The sequence below is a fragment of the Corvus kubaryi genome, unplaced genomic scaffold, assembly GCF_017639235.1.
Source record: "Corvus kubaryi isolate FWS band 111438036 unplaced genomic scaffold, C.kubaryi_AGA036_p1.0 37357, whole genome shotgun sequence".
NCBI lineage: Eukaryota > Metazoa > Chordata > Aves > Passeriformes > Corvidae > Corvus > Corvus kubaryi.
The window spans coordinates 4,422,880-4,444,458 of record NW_024581117.1 but is presented as its reverse complement, the minus strand read 5'-3'; positions in this window follow the sequence as shown (position 1 = coordinate 4,444,458).

Here is a 21,579-nt window from a genome sequence, read left to right as displayed (position 1 = left end):
CAGTACAAGAGCCACTTTATGTATGCATGTGCTTCCTTCTGCCAAGAGACCTCTCCAAGATTAGATGAGCTGGCTCTCAGCATCCAAATGGTCAACGGAAAATAATCCACTGACAAGAAGCCTCAGGATGAAATCTGTCCAAAACTGAAAGTATCATTAAACCACACTAAAAAAATTTGTTGACAGTTCATGTCCATGTAGTGGCTTAGAAATGCTTTACCTTCTTCCATGGTAAAATCATGGTGCCTTCTGGATTTGATGGGTTTTATCCTATCCCAACGTCTCTTCACAGGCAACTGGTTGTGATTGTGTTTGACAGCAGTGAGAGCTTCAGAAACCCCCAGCACCGAGCATCTCCCTGCAGTCCTGTCAGCCCAGGCACAACAGTCTGCACACACTCCTCACCATTCCCTTTCCCCAGAGATTTTTAAGGCTGGGGGCATGTAGCTGCAGCAGGGACCGTACATTACCACTCCTCATGGTGGCTTTGCGCCAAAGACATAAAGACAGATGAGCCATCAGGGGCCATGAAGTGCATCAGCAGTACACTCAGAATTTTTGTAGCCTTGCAGCAGGCAGATCCTGTGCAGCCCAGCCCTCTCAAGACTCCAGTTTAAGTTTCTTCTCCCCAGCAACCATCCTGCCTACCCACAGAGTCACAGATGGACCCTTGGACAGGCAAGAGGTGTTAAAACTCATCACTTGATCAAGGCAGAAGAGTTTTGTTTCTTCTGCCATTCCCAACTGGGCACATATGGCCCTGCAGCATGCACCATGTTTCAGAGCAGAAAGTTCCATTTAAAAGCAGTGACTGGTGCCATTTTTGTTGCCTTCTGTTCACTGCAACTGTAAGGGTAAAGGTGTTAGTTTGTTCTGGCTACACAAGAGGCTTGGGAAAGACTAATGAGTCTTGATGAGCTTCTGATGCTCCCAAAACATGTCAGACTTGGTAGCCTGTCTAAGGTCACTCATGCACAGCTCAGCAGTATCCCTCCATGGCCTTACAGCATCTGAAGATTTCTCAGCTTACCAGTGCCTGCCTCCTGCATAAAATCCACAGAGAGTGGAAACACTAAACAGGTCAGTAAGGAATTATGCAACACAAGTCCTGCACCTGCTACTGCTAAGTCTCAGCAAACTTCCACAACAGATTTCATAATGAAGAGCTCTGTGTTAAATGGTTCATACAAATGGAAAATCATCTTGATCTCTGTATTACTTTAAAGGTGATTCGCAGTGTCTATTGATTGTTCCCATTGGTATTTTTAATGGCTATAATAATTTCCTTTTTAAATGGTGAGAAATCTTATATTAAAAAAAAAAAAAAAAAAGACGGCCCTATAAAGGACAAAAGAAAAAATAAAATCTTGGGTGTACTCAGGACATCTAAACTAAACTATTAAACCAGCTCCCAGGTTTGCTTACCAAAGCAGCTTATTAATATTTGTCATAAACCATTGGTTCTGGCAGGCAAGATTTCATGCAAGAAAGAAAAATATTTGTAGTAAACCTGAAGAACTACCCAACTAATTTCTATGCTAAAAGCCCCATGCTTCAACCTCTTGAGCATAGATTGACATGCACAACAGACACAGAGTTTCTTCAACAATTCATTGCTTTTGGGAGTTGGAAGATTTTAGGGCTCAGGTCTATTTTTGTCAGTGATGCAGTGAAGAATACTAGCAAAAAAGACCATAAGCAAAACAGTGGAGTGGAAAAAGAAATGTTTTACTTTCTTGAACTGATAATCACATCATGCAAATAAATTTACTGTAACAAGTAATAGCAATTTGAACTAAAGAGCTTGTGCTCTTTCTGGCTGGGATCTGTATTAAATAGAATGCAGGGGAAAAAGAGATGGATCAGGAAGATCAGAGAGTAAGAGTTCAAAATGTGCTGTAAAAATTAGATGTGTAGCTTTGCTGTCCTCATGTCTGACTTTAAAGACAAATAAAGCAGTACTCGGCAAATTATTTACACATATTTTGAGCACTTCCAACATGGAAGAAGATGTTTCTAGGCTTAGCACTTCTTTGTTATGGTGCAATGACTGCTAGTGTCATGGAAAGTCCTGGTCTGTCACTCTATTATCCTGATTTTTGCCGTTATTATTTTTTCTGAAACAATTTAAATACATAAAAATTTATACTGCTGTTCAGTGTGTTGCAGCATGGGCAGAGCTGACTGCCAGGTTGGTTAATCTGCATTCTCCAGCTAGCCCAGTTAGAAACTATTGGGAATGACTAAGTAATTTATTGATGATTAGCAGGAATGGGAATATTGATTGACACCGGTAGCTCCCAGGGTAGGCTCCTGTTCATAGTAACCCAGGTCCTTCTTTGGAAAGCTGAAGCTGCACAAGTAATGACAAGGCATTCATCACCTTCTTATTTACAGTCTGAAACCAATTTACAACTGCTTAATGATAGCTGATCAAAGGGAAAAAATTTCCTCCCTTGGCCACTTTTCTGTTGCCCTTCTAGCCAGTCCAGCCCTGGACCTGGGTAATATTTAAATTGAAGCTCTTTTCTTTCCCAGCTTGCATTGGCAGGTCAGAACCTCCCAATCTGGCAGAGGCAATCAACTTCACCCTTGAAGCAGACAGTTCTTTGCCAATTGGTTTTTGCACGTGTAAGTGTCCTCCAATTTCTGAGCCCTGCAGAGACAGCAGATGCTCTCAATATGTGTGAGGGCAGGTGAACAGTATGTTTTGTCCATGCAAGAGAGAGGAGAAAAAACACAAATGGGAGCCAGCACAGCCTACAAAGCTGACAGAAGTTGAACTTGTGGTCTCCAGGCCCTAAGCAGTGCTGAGAGGCCTGCGGTATCTACTGAGAAGCAACATGGGAACATCTCAGCACACTCATGTCTCATGGCCCAACACAGATGTTCCCGCCTCCCATCATCCCTGTTTGTAAGGGAGGGACCAGCTGCAGCATGGGTGCCCCCACACAGGAGAGCACAGCCTCGGCCCTCTGCCTCATGTGACTTTTGGGCACAGTCCTGGCAAACAATGTGTCCCCATCCTCAAGTGTCTGAACTCATTCGGCTTGTGCATGTTCACATCCTGATAGAGGTGATGGACACAATTCCTTTTCACTGGCAAACACTGGATAAACTGCAGACAATAGGCCTCTTTTTCTTCTGCAGTGAGTCAGGACAGTCCTGTGGTATGCTTGGGGAGGTGGTGTGATGTGGTGTATCTCCAGCATGAGCAGGCTGCATATGGCTGTGGTCAGCTTGAAGCCTGTAATACTCCTTGACTCTCCTGTGGCCTATCAGCCCAGGACTGATAAACTGGAGAGGAGGAAGGAGGCAGCACACCCACTGAGGTGTGCAAAGGACTAAGCGTGCAATGGTCTTGGTCATAGGTGAGTGGGAGAAGATGTTAATCACTGTGATGGGAGGCTCCTGTCATTCTGTTTCATCAGAAACACTCTGCACACAGCTGCCCACACTCCCATTTCCATGTGCTGCCATAGCATCAAAGCACCCAGTCACCAATGAGAGAGTTGCAGTACTGCCTGTCTTGGCATGCATGGACTGGTACTTTTGACAAGGGGTGCATCTCCTCAGGAGTACACCCTCAGCTTTGGGTGAGTGTGCTGGCTGGGAGGTGCCGCTTATTGCCACTCGGGCAATTTGGTGGTGTTTGCTGTGCAGTGAGCTGATGACTGCCTTCGTCCCTGTATCTTGGTCTTTGCTGTTTCTTGGGTGCCCTGTGCAACTGCTTGAGGTCTTCTAGCAGTGAACTGGATGACTCCCAGATGAGCCAGGAGGGAACACCTCTCTGCAAGACATTGTCTAACTTCTCCCTGGCATGGCAACTGATAAATCCTCCAGTAGTGTAATGTAACACCTGTCCTGGTTTTATTGCACCCATTAAATCTATGAACAAAGGGAGAACAAATATGACTTGTCCCAGAGACTAATCATTCTGTGGAGACACATCACATTTGACTCAATTTCCCATCCTGGTGACCAGCTGAATGGCAGTAGCAGTATTTGCACCTGTGTGCCTCACCCTTGAGGGGGAAATACCTACTCAGCCCGGTGCATTCTTGTAACTCTTGCTGAGGTTGGTTTTGGGAGCCAGCACACCGGCATAAGGAGAAATCCACTGACGGGGCCCTGGCCAGAGTGGTGCCAGGTGAGCAAAGGAGCACTCCTCACACAAGCCGCTGCTTTTGCTGCAGTTGATCACTGTTTCTAAAACTGTCTTTTTATTCATTGAGTGATTTTTTTTAAGCACTTGAATTAGTCTGTTAAGAGCACCACTGACATCCCCAGCTCCTACAATTAACATTTCAAGAAAAATCACGGCCAGGAACGGCAAGCCTTTAGGAGACAAAGTAAGACAAACACATGGATCTCATATCCCCTGCTCCCCTCTCACACTTCAAGTTCCTCAAAGCAGTTACACAAGAAAGTCTCTGCAAATAATCCATTATAAACTCAGGTCATCTCGTTCTGCTTTGGGTTTGGTTTTTTTTTTTTCACTGCTTTGTGATTTGGGAAATTATGTGGGAGAATGTCATTAGCACCAAGGTTTTTTAACCCAGAATCTGAAGAGGCTTGGATAAGGGAAAGCAGATGGTGACTAAACACGGTGCCTTCGATTCTGCAGAGGCCACTGAATAAAATAAAATCGCTTGGTTAAAATAACACCTATTGGTAGTAATTGTTCTTGGGTTTTTTGCCAGTGGGAGTCTAATCACTCTGGCAAGAGCTAGGTTATCCACAAGCTGTTACAGTGTGCTTTTGGCTCGCCTTGTGTAGAACAACCTCACATATTTCCATGCTAGGAAACTATGAAGGGATCAGTGATGTTTGCAATATGAAACTGGTATTGAAGGATATTCTGTTTTCCCAACCTGTGCAAAATTCTATTGTGCCATCATACACATTGTTTAGTGGTTATTTTTAGACTAGATTTGCTGTTAAACACCTATGTGAATGTGACTCAGGGCAGGGTCCAAAAAGGGCTGTCCCAAGCCAGAATGGCATGAGGCAAATTTGGCTGCCAGATCTTTTTGGACAAAGTCAGCATTTCCCTTAGAAAGACAGAAATATAGCCAATGTACATGAAAATTCTTGATTTCAAGTCTGTGGCACCAACATGCCAATCTAGTCTCAGCACAATTAGCAGCATACAACTGCAGAACTGGTGTCTTTGAGGGCTCTAGAACCTAAACTGGGAGAGTATGGGCTGTGATGTGAGCAATGGCCTTTTCAGACCCTGCCCAGGCATCAAACCCTGCTGTTGTTTTGCCTTCCAGAGGTCAAAACCCAGGGATCTCAGTGGAACAGGTGTAATGCTTAAAGTTTTGGGAGGGGATTAAATAATCTTATGTCAGATTAAGAAATCGAGCCAGAGCCAACCTGGAAATTCCTAAAATTAACAGTCTCTAGAAGTACATTGCAGCAAAGCTGTTGCATATAAACTGAAAACAACAGTACTAGTGAAAGGCAGAAAAGTGCACCTGCTATTATATTCATCTTTCTGGCTGTGTGTTTACCTGCTGTATTACTGCCGGCATTGAGTAACACTGTCACATTGAGGTAACACTTCCATGCTGTTATTTTCTTTTTAAAACATACCAGTGATTAAATCTATGTGGGCAGCCAGCTTCTTGGAAGATAATGCAGCACAGATTTATTGTGTTTTACCTTAAAAAGACACTACCAACTGCCACCTTGTCTCCATTCTCACCCTGCAGCTGGCAATTCCCTGGTGAGCAGGACATTCAATGGAAGACATACACATCAGCTTGTTTTCTAGTGGTGCTTAGGTGAGGTTAATGCTGGCCACTTTCCTCTTACTGGTTACTCAAAGATGAGTTTCTTCATCTTCCATTTCTTCTCTGACATAACGACCTCGTCAAGAGAGATGACTTACCATCGCAGTGCCTCTTAAATAGCACAAATTCAACACACGTAAGTATCTGTAAAATAAATACAATAGACTACTACTTACAATTCAGTATTCTGCATTCATTGGGTGATAATTTGGGCTGCAACTAACTCTTATTCATTCAACTATTGCAAAATAATTCTTCAAATCAGAAATGCTCTGGGTTTGGGAAGGAACAGAACACCACTGACAAATGACTAAAAAGACAGAGCTCTGGTTGCTGAAAGAGCGTCACTGATGAGATTGCCCTTCATGGAGAGGCTAGTATACCCATACTGGGTGCTGGATCCGGCCTATACTCTCAGGGAAGTGCAGACTTTTAAGGGGTTCTAACAAGACTGTGTTTTATCTTGTCGGAGATCGTGATTGGTATACCCAGTTGCTGCCAGACCTCAGAAAGTCAGTCATGGCTATAAGCCTGGCAGAGAGAGTTCAGCCAGGTTCCCTTCCCTGAGATGGGAGGCATTAAAAGACAACTAGAAAACCAGTGATATCTACTCTGTTGTGAGACTGAAGACAAGACATGATGTATTTCACACCAAGGTGTTGGTCTTCCTGGTTTGGGCTGGGCATGTCTCAGCTGAGCCAGGCCACCAGGAACAGCTCACAGCAAATGTACATCTTTGTATATCTCTTAGCTCAAACAAATAACTATTCTGCCTCAGACTGGAGTACATGACACAGTGCAGATTTTTCCAGCCTCGTTACTCTGCACTGGGAAGCCCTTGCATCCTGTTCAGTTGTCTCTGACATGCTGAGACTCACTATAGAAGTGTGCAGACCAAGCTGTTCTATTGTTTTGCTTAGTTGAGCATTACATTTTTTTTTCTTTTAAAGAATACTGTGTACCATGCTCTGACACTTGTAGAAATCCTGATAAACTGATTTTCTGATTCAGTGGTTCACTGCTCTATTTCACTATGAGCAGGGGAAGGAAGATCTGTAATGAATATCTATGATGAATATCTTTTACCTCTCTCCAGAAATAAGTAGTAAAAAAATTTTTATGCTATTGGTGAGACTTGCTAGAGATAAATTATGTTCAGGTGCTCCAATACCAGCACCTGATCTGAATGATCTGGTTGAGTGAGTATGGGGATTGTTCAACAAATTTTCCATTCATCTCCTCATTCCTCAATTCAATAACTGCTGTGATGAGCTAACACACCCATATAAATTATATCCTGTAGGCAGGACAATTTACCTGGCAGTACTTCTGAACCCAATTCTATTTGTTATCTGCACAGCGATTAGCATTTACTGTTGCATGTGGTGCCACTGAATGAGACCAGTGAGCTGCTACTATAAGGACCTCTGCCTCTTACATCCCAACTGATGCCTACCACAGCAGTATGCTCGGGAAAAGATGCTTATTCATCCCATTATTATAACAGTTCATGCAGTTACCACTGCAGTTTGGTAGTTATATTTAAATATTAAAAATCAAAAAAAGGTTTTCAATAAATTAAAATGTGAAAAAAAGGTATTAGTGATACTGTTTAACATTGCCTTTTACTTGCTGTTGTTAAAAATGCATTATTTCAATGAAAAATTAAGTACTTCTATGCAGTTGTACTATAAGGCAAAAGAATTACAGCTATATGAAATATAGCAAAATACAGTCATACTCTGGGAACAAAAAGTACAAGGTTCAACAAAACAGAAGTGACTTTTTTCAACTGTATGCACAGAAGAAGTGGAGATAAAGGAACTCATGCTGCCTTTATAACATTTCATAACATGAAAATTTATAGTGTGTGCTTAGTCTTCAAGAAAAGTGCACTATCCACTGGTGTTTCCTTGCTGTCAGACAGTTCCTTACGTTTTCATTTAAGTCAGTGGAAATCATCCTGTGTATTTCAGAGGGCTCTTGATCTGACTACTGTGCATAGAGTGCATTCACACACCCTAGACCTGCAAAAATCTCTCAATAGATATAAGGCTTCCACCAAAAAGAAACACTGAGACACTCCAGACACGAAAGTATATCTCTTCCTACATCTGAGATAATGACCGTTTTACTGCTCAGTTGCTCATAATGCTCATCAGCTATGCCAGCACCAACATAGGCAGGAATAGAGAAGAAACAGAAAATATCTTTGAGTCCCTCAGCAAATTCTTACTCCTTAAATGTTGCATATATCACAAGTAGTACTGTAGAACAGCAGGGAATTCAAAGAAAGGCCAAAAGAATCCAGGTTATGGCAGCATCTGTCATGAAAGAAATGCCTCAGTAGTATTCTAAATACAGTCCTAAGTCTTCAGACCTCAGGAGGTTAAAATGAAGAATTGACAAATCCCAAGTGGCATGGTGAAGGTGAATACATTTTTTCAGATGCAGGTGCTGAAAGCAAAAGGAAATAGGAGCATGCTCTGGAAGCAAAAAGAGAAGATAACCCTCTGCACTTTAGCTGTGTAACATCACCAAAGCTTCTTGTGGGCAGCAGGAATGGATTGATAAATTGCTGGACTTATCACTGGAAAAAATATCTACTGAAAAACTTTCAAAGGAAGACACCATTTCACTGGGGAGGTACCCCAGCAATTGGGTTATGTCCCACATGAGGGTGGGAAAAGATCCTGGTTATTATTGAGTGTTCCTCCTGTCCTTGTCCTTCTCCAGACACCTTGTTCTCCTCCACACACAAATGGATCCTGGTGTTGGGATACCTTTGACCTGTCAGGGTACAACCTGGTTATTTTACTGCAGCCATGATTTTCAGCAGTACAGTTTCTAACAGTAAGAATTTCACATGTATTGTGAAGTGTTAATTGCAGTGCTAACAGTATTCTTTAACATCATTAGTATCTAACAATTCATTTGTTGGTGTTTTTTTAAATACATATTTTTGTTGATGAACCAAAAAGGCCTGACAATGAAATTTCACATATTGCAAGCAAACTCAATCTTAAATAAAAGTCTCATTAAAATGGAGATTAAAGGGATTTAAATGGTCCATATTTTTACTTTTTTCACTCTTGAGCACCCTCTGAAATTTTTTATGGTTTTGATATAACTGTTTTTCTATTTGTTACTTTTTTTCTCATATGAAATGTGCTTTGGATTTACTGGAATCTCTAGTGAAAATTACTGTAACAATATGTAATACACAAAGTTCACAAAGTGATGGAAGAGAAGTATTTCTGCTGATACACTTTTCAGTTATCATCTAGTCATTTTCCCTGAAATTACCCAGATGCTCGACTCCTATCAGCTAAGTGACTTAAAAAAAAATCTCAATCAGGTGTTTTTATACCAATGACAGCTTAAACTCCTCAAGTTTTGTGAGGCAACGCAAGAATTATGGAAGTACATTGAAGACGTAAGTGGAATTACTTGTATAGTTTCCCTATTAAAAGTGAGATTAAAAAAAAAAGAAGCTGCAAATTGTATAATCGCTGTTCAGTTCCCTTTGTTGCTTGGCTGTGGTCCCCAAAATCTCCCAGGGTGAAGGTGTCTGCTCCAGGTGGTGCTGTCACGATCCTGCCAGACAGATCCTACAGAAAAATGATCACATCCCAAAGCTTTCAGAACTGTGGATTATATGCAGGTAGCTGGTTGTTAATGTACTGTACATGCTTTTATAAATCCTGTCTCCGTAGTATGTCAAATAGGAAAATGCTCCCTGTGCAGGGATGGGAGGACAGCTCAACCCTATCTTCATTTCTGGAATCTTAACTACAGCTGCAGCTTTTTTTAAACTCCTACATGTTTATTCATGTGTTTCATATGCCTCTGTATGTTCTTCTTTAAATGTAGACAAACAAAACACTGTCTTTCCAAAAAGCTGGTAAGTTGGGATAGAAAGAAAAATATAAGCCATTTACTCCAAAATTAAATTGTCATACAAATTATTAAATAATTGATTTAGAGAAATAAGAAAGAACTAAAGAGAACAAACCCTCAAAAACCCCCAGAAAGCTTGCTGCTGTTTGTTTCCACCATGCAGCACAAACCACAGTGCATAAACAGAATATTCATAATTATCTTTAAATATAAAAGCAAAGATTAAAAAACCCCACCAAGTAATAGAGAACAGCCATTTCACTGGTGTTTCTGAAGATGTTCTTCAGGTGAGAGTTGGGAACAGAGGCTTACACTAAGAATGGCTACTTAACTGGTGAGCATGATGTTATCTCAGTGCATCAGACAGAAAAAAATCTATAAATGAGCAAAGATTTTAGTCTGTAGTAGATCCTAGACTGATTAGTGGGAATAATGTGACTGATAAATAGCAGGAGAGAGTGAGAACAAGTGAGTCTTATGCCACAAGAAAACATTTTAAAATCACCTGTTTATCAGAAATCATTTAAAGGATTGGATTGAGACAAATGAATAGGAAATCCCACTAATCTTATCTGTAAGTAAGATGGAGTCTTGATGTTCATGTAGCCTGAGATTTTTTGTCTTCAGAAACACTGTTGAACAAGATCATTGCTTATTCTTGATGTTTTTGTGGTCTCCTCTACTTTTCTTTTTCTTTGTTCACTTGTGTTGTGTTCTGAGTTTGGGAAGATAAATAAACAAAAAAACAGCTCGTGTAAGAGTATATGATGAGTTAGATGAACCAGAGGATGTAGATGCAGAAGATTGGAGATATGACAGTCCATCTCAGCAGGATATGCAGAATGAATCAGGCAGAAGGGGTGAGAAACCTTAGCAACCTGAGAAAAAGCCAGCTGCAATGTCAAAAATCAGGTTTCTGTGAAGAAACATTTGATTGTCTTAAGTGACTGGGAAGCTGCAGGATGTTTCACACCGTGCAGGTCGCTTGTGCTCAAGCCAGCAAGGGATCAAGAGTATCTGTAGATAACACTAAGAGAGTCTATCTGACACGGGTATAAGGCAGCCAGTTTATATGCTGCCTATTTTAGAAAGCCACCATTCATCCTGTTAAACTATTTATACAGTGATAATATTCTGAATAGTGAGATATTTGTGCTAGGAGTTTCCTTATCTTATGCACTACATAAACATTGCATGCCACCTTAATTGTATTTAGCAGACAGCTAATTTATTCCCAGCTGATCTTGGGAAGCTATAATTCATCCCAGACATGTGAGCAATTGCCTCCTCTTTCAGTAAGGAGAACTCCATGCAGAAATACCTCAGGATACTGGGATATTTGCCATAACATCACTGACGAGTAATGAGCCCCATCCCAAGAATGTTCGACACAAACATTGTGCTCTTTTAGTACAGTGACATAATACTACAGTTCAGGACTGAATTGTCATTATAACCTGAAGCATAAGTAGATTCTTTTGTTATTCATAATAATTAATAGCCCAGTATGCTGTATGGCAAAGGTGCTAGGGCATAATTATTAATAACTGGAATTAAAAGCTTTTATAAGTTTCTGTATCCACAATACCAAAACCAAAAAAAATTATGATATACCTCTGAAACTACAAGCAGGACAACTCACGATTACCTTTGCATTTGACACACTAATTTAAACTAATGCTTCCTTTAACCCCCTATATATGTATTCCTGTGGTTTGTATCGTATCATGTGGTCTGCTGATTGTGTTGATCCATCCCTTGTAACTATCACCAGAAAATAAGGGCAGATATTTATAGAGGCAGAATAACACCAGCAGAAGCAGGCAGACATGTCATGCATGGTTGCACATCTGTTCTCAGAAAGCAATACAATGCAAATATCTAGAGCCAGTTGGCACATCAACACCCAGATTGTAAAACAGCTTTTGGAGCATCTTTTGTCAAAGTAATCACAAAGCTGCTTACAACTTTTTCTGCCACACCCCAGAAGTGGCCAAGAGTTCCAAACACTGCTTTGCCCAAGTAAATGGGGAAAAGAGTTGCAAAAGGCCTCCTGTAAAAAAAAAAAAAAATCAATGCAGTTAAAAATTTCACGGTGCTAACTAACTTTTCTCAGTTGTTATCAGAATAATAGTTTAGAACATTATTGGAAATACTGTAGAAGAAAACTGAGTTAAAACTCAAATGAAGAGAAAATACTTGTGTCTGCAGCAAGTGAAAATTCCCTACTGAAAAATTTAGTACACCAAGAAAATCTTATACTTTCCTAAGTAGTAATTGTATCTTTATCTATTAGCTCCCTCTAATTAGTGACAAGGCTGTAATGGTGGGTGAAATCACCTTCAAGAGGACAGGTGGCCATCATTAAAATCTCCGTGCTTTGTTCACAGAATCTGAAAACCTCACCAAAAAGAGAAAGGTTAATGCTAGATTAGCAAAAGCAGCGAGGTTTGGTTGGTAATCTTAAAATTGCTAGATATACTACACAAATTCTTGCCAAGAGCTTCATTTTGTTTTAAGACAGGTTGAAATCTTTTTTTCTCTGTTTTGGCCTTTCGTTTTCATTTCCTCCTAAGGGTTCAGGAACAGCTTGCTGAGTTCATCTGCTTTATGTCAGTCAGAAATGTCTCTTTACAGAGCAGAGGGAAAGAAACACTGCTAATGGAAAATACTAATTTAAGGAAAACAGTAAAATTATTCTGAGCATATAATAGTTTCTTCTCAGTACTTGAAAACTAGTAAAACCACTGAAAATGAACTATTTAAAAGAGTAATTATATCCATAAAACTGAGCAGATTGAATTTTCAGCTGCTTTTGTTAAATTCACAAGGAAAATTGCTTAATAACAAATTTTGTGGAAACGTATAATTTTTCCAGAATTTTATTTCACAACCAAATAATTTTTTTCCTCCCTTAAGTTTTCCCAGAGTACTTCAACTTGACTGAATGAAGAAGAACTAGTAATGGACCGAGACTTTATAATGTTTATCAAAGCACATGACTATAATTTTTAAAAGGATTTGGACATTAGTTCAAATCACTGACAGCTTCTGAAATGTGGTGCATTTCCCTGATAAGATTTTTTAAAATTATACTTTTTGATGGCGAAGGATACATTTAAGGAAAATTCTCTTTATTCTAATGAAAATCTCATCGACGTTTGAGGGTACAATTCAATTGCTAATGCACATCATTCAAAGTGCCTCAAAAAACTTAAGGATCATTAAAAAAGAAAGTCTTACTTTCCTTCATATATGCTTTCATACTGTAGAGAGAACAAAGCAGAACAAAACTAGACTGAAGTCTGTTGCATCACTTTTGCATGGCACAGAGTGTGTGCCAAAGCCCTGGACCTTTCATTTTTGTATGTAAAGTGTGTTAATTTGTCCCAAGGAAGCCCCCAGGAATATTTGCAATGAGCTGACTGGCCTGAAGTCAAGGCTCAAATCAAATGAGACATTAGTAATCAAAAAGGTATTTAAGGATGTTTTTGCAGTTACATTTTGTACCTACAAGTATTTTGGAACGGTGGTATGTCACATAATTTTATAATTATATACTTTTCAGTCATTTATTTTAAAAAATAACCATTATTTTACTTTTTATTAATTTTAATTATTTTAAATTTTAATTGCAGTAAAATTTTGCAATTGAAAAAAACCCCTGCATTTTACGGCAGCACAGAAAACCACACATTCATACACGCACAAATGCAAATGCGTAAGTACTATTTAAATTTTTCTGCTTCTTGTTATAATCATCATGTACTTAGTATAATGGCACAAGCAGGGTAAAGTATCCAGTTATTTTTTTTAAATCAAATATAATTTATCAACTATGCTATAAGACCAAATATGTCTGTATGTATGTGTTTCTACACAAATAAATATAACAAACTAGCAGCGATTCTTCTAGTCAGCAAACTGTATCAGCCTATGATTTTGTGTATAACTAAGTAAACTGCTCACTCTCATGGAGGGTGAGAAGGGATAATTGTGTTAAATAATTAATTAACAGGATGAAAGTGTAACAATGATATCTGAACAATAGGGCAGAATTTCAAGGTCTCATCTGGAAATAATTTAGCAGTGCTTTTGCTGATTACATTTAGATATAATTTCCAATACATTAGAGAATTTACTACGTCCTTCAAGAGCTAAGAATACATCAACTCAAGGCATTTGGTTTTGAAAATATTTTAAATATTACCAAGGAGACAATTTTCTTCCTGTCTGATGATGTCCTTTTGGCTCCAGTATCAAAATCATTACGTGTTTTTGTAACCATAAAACCGTATCAGAATGCCTCATCCTTCACAAATGCAAGTTAAACTTCACTTGTCATTAAATTTGAATGAAAGGATATCATTAATTTCTAACCAACTTGATGGACATCTGTCTTTGTTGCGATGCCTACAGAAATTGAATCACTTAACAAGTAAATCACTCTACAGAATCATGCTAATATTTGGGAGAGCTTTGTGGGATGATGAAGAAAAGCATGTTCTCCATTGGACAAAGCCCCTGAAGCAAGGTGCAGCCATCTGATGAAGTAAACGATGAGACTGTTTTTCAAACAAGAAAAACAGCCTTCAGGCTTCCGTCTACCTACAATAACAATTTTTAAGGTATTGTTCCATGGAGGTTCAACAGGGGCTTGTAGCCTGTTCGGCATGGATCTGGAGAAATGCTGTGCTCAGGTGCATGTAAGGCCCCACCGATTTGAGTACCAGCTCACAGCCTTCCTAACAATCAGTTTGGAAAATTAGATTATTTGAAAGACGCACATTTCTGGGGGTAAGCTAGCCAGGACACCGAAACCTCAAAGTCTTCAGAAACAAAAATCCTGAAAACCCAAGTCCCATGCATCACTGCATTGTGCTGCTTCTGACATGCCTAGGACACCAGGTATGAACCATTTCTCAGCCACCTGCAGTGCTCCTGGCCCTGAAATTGTCCTGGATGCTGCTACTGCAATGAAACTGGTGTGGAAAACTCATAGACAACTCAAGTCTAAACTGGGACCTAGCTCATTAGGGCAGCTGTGAGAAATAATTTATGAAGTTTAAGGCCAGAAGGGACTATTAAATCATCTAGTTTGACCTTGTGTACATCACAGGCCATTACATTTCATCTAGTTATGACTGTATCTTGCTCCATTAACTCTGTTTTATTTATGTGTGCTTTTCTGTCAGGCAGCTAAACCTAAAGTCAAGACAGGGAGAGGCAAATACTTGTCACTTCATTAGAACTGTATCTAATCGGTCATCTTGGATCAAGTAAGGAAAGACGTGTCCTCAGTTTTCATCTAAATAGATTGGACCTTTTCCTACATGCTGACTTGTTTTGCCCTTATGCACTGTATCAAAGACCATTAAAAAGCATTGCCCATTTTCTTTCCATCTTCAGATTATTTCTTGAGAGGTTTCTTTGTTTGTTTTTTCTCCTGAGCATTTCAAATTTTTTCTGAGAAGATAAGCCAAATTTATTCTGGTTTTGTCTGGAAAACGTTCTACTTGTTTCAGTCCTAATATCAGTTTTATGTTTCTTTGGGTTTTTCAGTGATATTTTACAACTGTGGGGGATTCTCCTAGCAGTCAGTTTTGTACTGCACAGAGAGATAAAATTACCTTAATCTCCTCTCCTAATCACTTCTTCCTTGTTCATACACTCAGTGCTCTTATTAACTTTGTTATCACATCAGTGGAATTTCTCATGTTGAATTTCCTTTTGCATTGTGACCTCTAATGCTCATTCAGGGCCATTGAGCCCAAGTATATGTTTTCACATACTCTCCTGCCTTCTTTGTTCCTAAGCATACAATCTAGCACTTAGGTATATCCAGGGCCCTGCGGTATGGATTTTTTTTTTTTTAATCACTTTACTCATTTCTGTGGTGAGCAAAGGATCAAATTCTATAGTACCTTCCCATAAATGGCTTCTTTTAGCCTCAGGCTACCTGATGATCACATTAGAATTTAAAGTGCTAACGTACCACAAAGTAGCCCTGGGGTCCCAGAATTAAATGCATGTTTAATGCTCAGTCCTGGGACCTTAAGAATTTTCGGTTCGAAAGTTTAAAAACAGACAGAAAAATTAAGATCTTCTGTGTTACTGCTATTCTTAATTTTGAATCCTCCATGTCTGTGAGATCACATTTTCCATACTATTTCCACTAAGCCTGAAAACATGAAAATAAGAAAAAGACAATTGCTTATTCAAATAAAATGTAAGATATTAAAATTGGAACTTCTATCCTATTGAATTGGAGATCCTGATGGACTTGCAGAAGTCAGCAGAACTGCAGAGAATTGTGGAAATGCCTTCTCTTAAAAAAAAGCTTTAAAAAAGCTACTATTTTCTCAAGTAAATTTAGCAAGGTTAACCTCATAAACAGTTAATGGGAGGTAGGCATCATGGGATTTCTTTGTTCATGTCACTTTGTTCATCCTGAACATAAGGTCAATGATGCTTCTTCTCTAAGACTACATCACGTCTCCAAGAGATATTATGTTTTGCATTTATATTGGTCACAAAGTGGAATTAGCAGACCAAGTGAACATTATGTCCCTTGCTATAAACACACTTCATTTAAATCCTTTTGTATTTCCTGCCCTTTGTTTCAGAGAGGTGTACTTCAGGTTTTGAATGCATTGTAGGAAAACAAGAGACAGTGCACTGAAGCTGGGAAAATACCATGCTTCATAAAGAAAGGGGAAAATCTGGCCTTCATTATGGAAAACTCAGAGTGAAATCCAGATTCCACTAGAGTCAGTGGAAAAACTCCCATTGACTTTACAGAGGTCATGGGTTTGCTTTGCTTTCTAAGGTGAATGTTGGTGAGATTAGTCTGTGTCTTGCATATTTTCCTAGGTTATAGGCTCAGCAGCCTCCAGTCTGCAAAGCAAAAAATTGAGACAAATCCAAATAACTATCTTCTCTCAATCTTCAGCATCTCTCTTACATACAAGCTGCACTGCCATACTTATGTAATAAGTCCTGATGTTCAGCTAAGAGACCACAGAGCTGTGTTTCCTGAACTTTTTAACTTCTCCTTTGCATGCTAAATATCTTTTTCCCACTCACACCAAGCTTCTCTTTCACCTCTAAGTGGGGGTTGCAGATACAGAGGCAGCCTGCTTTCAGCTCTGACATGCAAGCCCTTGGTGAAGCAGCAGTGGGCAGAACAGCTTTAGTCTGTGATGGATGGATGCTTTCCTCAGTGTATTGCTCCCAGGGCACATCACCAGGGAAACTCATGATGCCAGGTGAAGGGATGGAGTAAGAGTGACTGATGAATGTGCTGTTGGTTGAGTAGATGTGCTCTTTTTGAGTTGTAAAACACTACCCCAATGCTTGTTACGCTGAATATCCCATGGTTATGTACAGCTACTGCAGGTGAAGGCTGGTATCTCAAAGTTCTTTCAACCAAAAAACCTGCAAAAGCCTTTACATGTGCAAGAAGGAAATTTCTCCTCCCCACACATACCAAAGGTATGTTTGGTGAAAAATATAAGAGTGCTGTGACAGGATAGGGCACCTGAGGGCTGATGCTGTCTGATTTCCAGCCACAGAGAAGTACTGCAGGAGCAGAGTGCAAGGCAGCAATGCTGCCCTTGCACCTGCTCCTGGTTCCGTGCAGCTTTTAATCATGTTTGTTGCTAGATGGCTCATTGTTACACCTCCTGATGCCTCCCTATAGGAACCTGCTTAAGTGAAATGCAAACTTAATAAATAATTTCCTTCTGGATCATCTTGCTTGGGTGATCATCTTTGATTTATCAAGGGAAAAAACCAAACTGAACCCCAACGTGCACCAAAACATAAAATGGCATGCAACTCTTGTCAACTGGCGCAAAATGACATTTCTCTTGTGTTTTCAGCTGCCACTCAAAGAGATGGTGAGGACAAAGCACTCATAGTCTCTTCATGCTGAGCCAGGAATTAAATAGCATGTTTGGATGCAGAAGATCTGGCCTGAAATTCCATCTCAACAATATTCAGAGCTTGGATTAGAGACAAATACAAAGCTTGTAAAATTCTTACGTGCATGAAGATTCTGCGTGTTCTTGTGATTTTTGAAGTCCAAACTCTAAACAAAGCATTTTTGTGTTCAAGAAATGTTTCTTTGTTTTCTTTTTCTTCAGCCAGCACTGCCTAACAAAATAGATATAACTTCGCAAGTCACTTTGGTTGATCCAAAAGTTAATCTCCTAAGTGCTACACAAAGCAGACCAGTGGCCAAATCTCCATTTGGTATCAATCACTGATCCCCCGTATAAGTCAGTAGCCAGTGGGGGTAGACATCAGATTTACAGTCTGGTTACTGCTGTTTCCCCGGTCCTCTTTGCACCAGCCAAGTGGGTACATTCAGACATAGAGAACACAGACCCAGACTTAGTTTTTTGTGGGTAGTAGCTCTATGCAGGAAAATGTAAAGGAAGGCCAGGCACCAACTTTCATTTCTGTTGTCCAAAAGTGGAGTATGAGCGCTTTTTCCTGACTATACTTGAAAATTAAGAGAGGACAATGACTAATCCTAAATTGATTCTGTACATATCTTATTGCAGCTGTACATATCTTATTGCAGCTGTGGGGGTCTCCTGGGATTCTCTAGCTGTCCTAATCTACACAAGTCCTGGGACCATTGCTGTCCACAGAAGTTTTATTTACACTTAAAAAGTATTGCTCTAAGTTCAGCCTTTTCTACGCATTTGGGTAAGGGATACACGTAATGATTCTTCTTATAATGTCTGGGAGCAGTTAATTCTGTGTTGTTATGAATGCTGGCTGCCCATGGGGGCCCCTCCTTGGACACCCATGAGTGTGAGAGGTGCTTTCTGCATGGCTGCTTTGCACAAGGCTGGACAGCATAAAACGTAAGGAAACAAACAGGCTGGTGGAAGGACATGGGGTGGCCATGACTTGTGCATGTACGTGTGTATGTGCATGCAAGCAGACACAGGCAGCTCAGGGCTGGCGGCTGCCTCCCCAGTTACCCTCTCCTCTCCCTGGCATTTCTAGATTGAGCAAGTGGGTATGAGAAAATCTGTCCCTGAGAGCCCTTGTGGGTATTGAGTTACTACCAGGAGCCCATTAGCAGTAACTATTAATCTTCTCACAGACATTTAGAGAATAAACCACAAACCATGCAAGAACAGACAGGAGGGAGGGGTGAAGCATTGAAAGGTGTCCTGTCTGTCAGAGCCCAGTGCAAAACCACAGCTGCAGGGGTCTACTGTGGGACAAGTGAGCTGTGATCCCTGCATGACACTGGCTTACCAGCAGGGCGAAGTTTAAAAAGAGAAATATGACCTCCAGGAAGACCTGGTCTTGCAAATGCCCCAGCTCATTTGGCTCAGGCAAACTCAAGGAGTCAGTTGTCTTGGTTTGAAAGACAGGTGTCTGCTAAGGAAGGCAGGAGCCCCCCTTGGAATGGCAGATGCAACCCCCCTTCCCTCTGAGTTATTACAATTTTGAAATCAAGGGGCTTTTAGGCAAAGATGTGGGAAATAGGAATAACAGTTCTTTACTATTATATATCTAGATGTGTATAACCAGTCAAACAACAATAGCTATGGCAGTAACAGCAAACAATCACAAACCCAGTGCCAGCCTTCTCGGCTGTCAGGCCCTTTCCCCTCGGGTGCAGTTCCGCTCGCAGCCGGCAGGGGCGCTGGCGGCTCCCGGTGAGCAGGGCAGGTGCGATGGTTCCCCCGCGGCTGCAGGGGGCGCTCCGGAGCGAGCTCGGGGAGCACGCGGCACCGGTGCCCTGGGATCCCGGGAAGGGATGGGACAAAGGCTTCACAAACCCCTGGGCAGCCGATCCCGAACAGGATCCCGATCAGGAACAGCAGGCTGGAACAGCAGGCTGGAGAGGCAGGAATGAGCACAAATCCCGGAGGACAGACGCGATGTATCCAAACGGGGAACCCCCCAGAGGTCTGGGCAGGCAGGATGAGCACGGCTACAACGTAGCGAAGGCTCGAAGCAACAGCAGGGCAGGGCGGCCATGGCCCAGCTCCCAGCAGGGCAGGGAAGGTAGGCTGGGAATCGTGGGGTTTTTTCTCCAGCAGAAGGAAAAGCAGCCGACGAAAAAACAGCCTCCCTCTCCGGCGTTCAGGGACCGAACATGAAGGTGAAACAAAGGAGTAGCCAGGTGCGCCCCACCCCATAGCCACCTCTTTTGTTTTTCTGAAGTAGCCAACCATTTGTCCCCCTAGCAACACATATGGGGAAAATTCCCTTAACAGGAAAAAAACCAGGAGACCTCCTAAAACCCCAACACCAGTCTGGCCAGGCTTGGACAAGGAACCATTGGAACGGTTCATGGTGAGTGCAAGGTTGCATAAGTCTTGATTAGACTGCTGAGGGTCTGCTCCTGATGCATTAATTATTTTTTGTCTTTGATATGAATTCCATCATGGAAGAAGAATTTTGACAGGGTAAGGCTCTTTATGAAGAGAGCTGGTACACTTAACTGGTGCACTTATCTACCACCTGCACCCGATTTTTCTCTTCAGTGTCTTTTAAATATTATTCACTAATGGTGTTGAAGCATCATGGGATCATTTGGCAGCTGCTTGGGAAAACAGGAACTAACATGTAACATCATTGAGATGCTGTGTCCTCATTGTCTCTGGTGTCACTGGGTGGCTTGACTTCCACCTCAGTTAACACCATCTCCAGCAGAGCAAAATTTACTGCTTCTAGTCTGACCTCTAGGGCAGAAAAAAAAATCCAAATAATGTAAAGGAGGAAAAATCTCACTATCCATCATATTATTGGTGACTTCTCTAGGTTCATCAGAACTAGCAAAAACTGAGCTTTTAGTCTTTCTTGGTATTGTGGGACATCTTCTCCTCTCCTAGCTTTTCTTTGGCAGTGGGAGAGGACTCACAGGTTGATGTTATCAAGGAGGATGGATATTTTCACAGTGTCAAAAAGAAGTCAGAAGTCAGTGCTTTTTGCTTACCTCACTGTCTCTGGTGGTGTTTCTTTCAGTTCCATGTAGAGCAGCATGGGCTCCCACTTGATGAAAATGCCTTCATAAAGCAGCGGTTAAGACTTCAGGATCATGGTACATGAGACATGCACACCATAGTCAAGATGCAGCTGCGCCTTGAAATGAACCAGAAGGCAAGTGCATGGGACAGGTAAGCTAGAGGTGCTCTGACTAACAGGGGCAGCAAAATCTGTCCTAAAACCAAGTCAATGCTCAGAGCATGGCCTGTACTCATCTCCGTCTTAGTCTTGCCACAAAGACTTCTGGACAACCTAAGCAAGAGATAAGAGTTTTCTGTTGAACTATTGAGGCATAATGTAAGCACTATTTGAAATAAATAAAAACTGACTCTAAAAGAATACTGAAGGTATCATCAATTTGAAGACAGCAATCATCTCCTGTTTGCTTAAACTGTGGTGTGTACTCAAACCCATATGTACGGCACAGATGATAAGACTACTATCTTTCCTGCTGAATATGAAAAGACTGCACACACAAAGAGGATAGCAAACTAATTATCCAGAACACTGGTTTCCAAGATGCAGTATATGAAGATTAATGTTTGCATTTTCCATTAGAATGAGAGATAGTGACCTTAAATAAATTGCTCTGAATTGCAGTAATGAAGAGTCTGAATAAATCAGTTTCCTCTTTCATTTTCAGCCCTACTACATAATCTCCAGCTACCTAAGGAGATTTCCACAGCTGGAAGAATACACTGACTATCTCTATGTCTATTATTATTATGTCTGTATACTGAAGTTGGTCCTCTAATCAATACAGCAATAAAGATTACTGCTGCACCTGTGGCTTCTGCTCTCCAAACCCAAGTTTTCCCCTTGCCCAACATCAGCATCCATGGGAGCTGAAGCA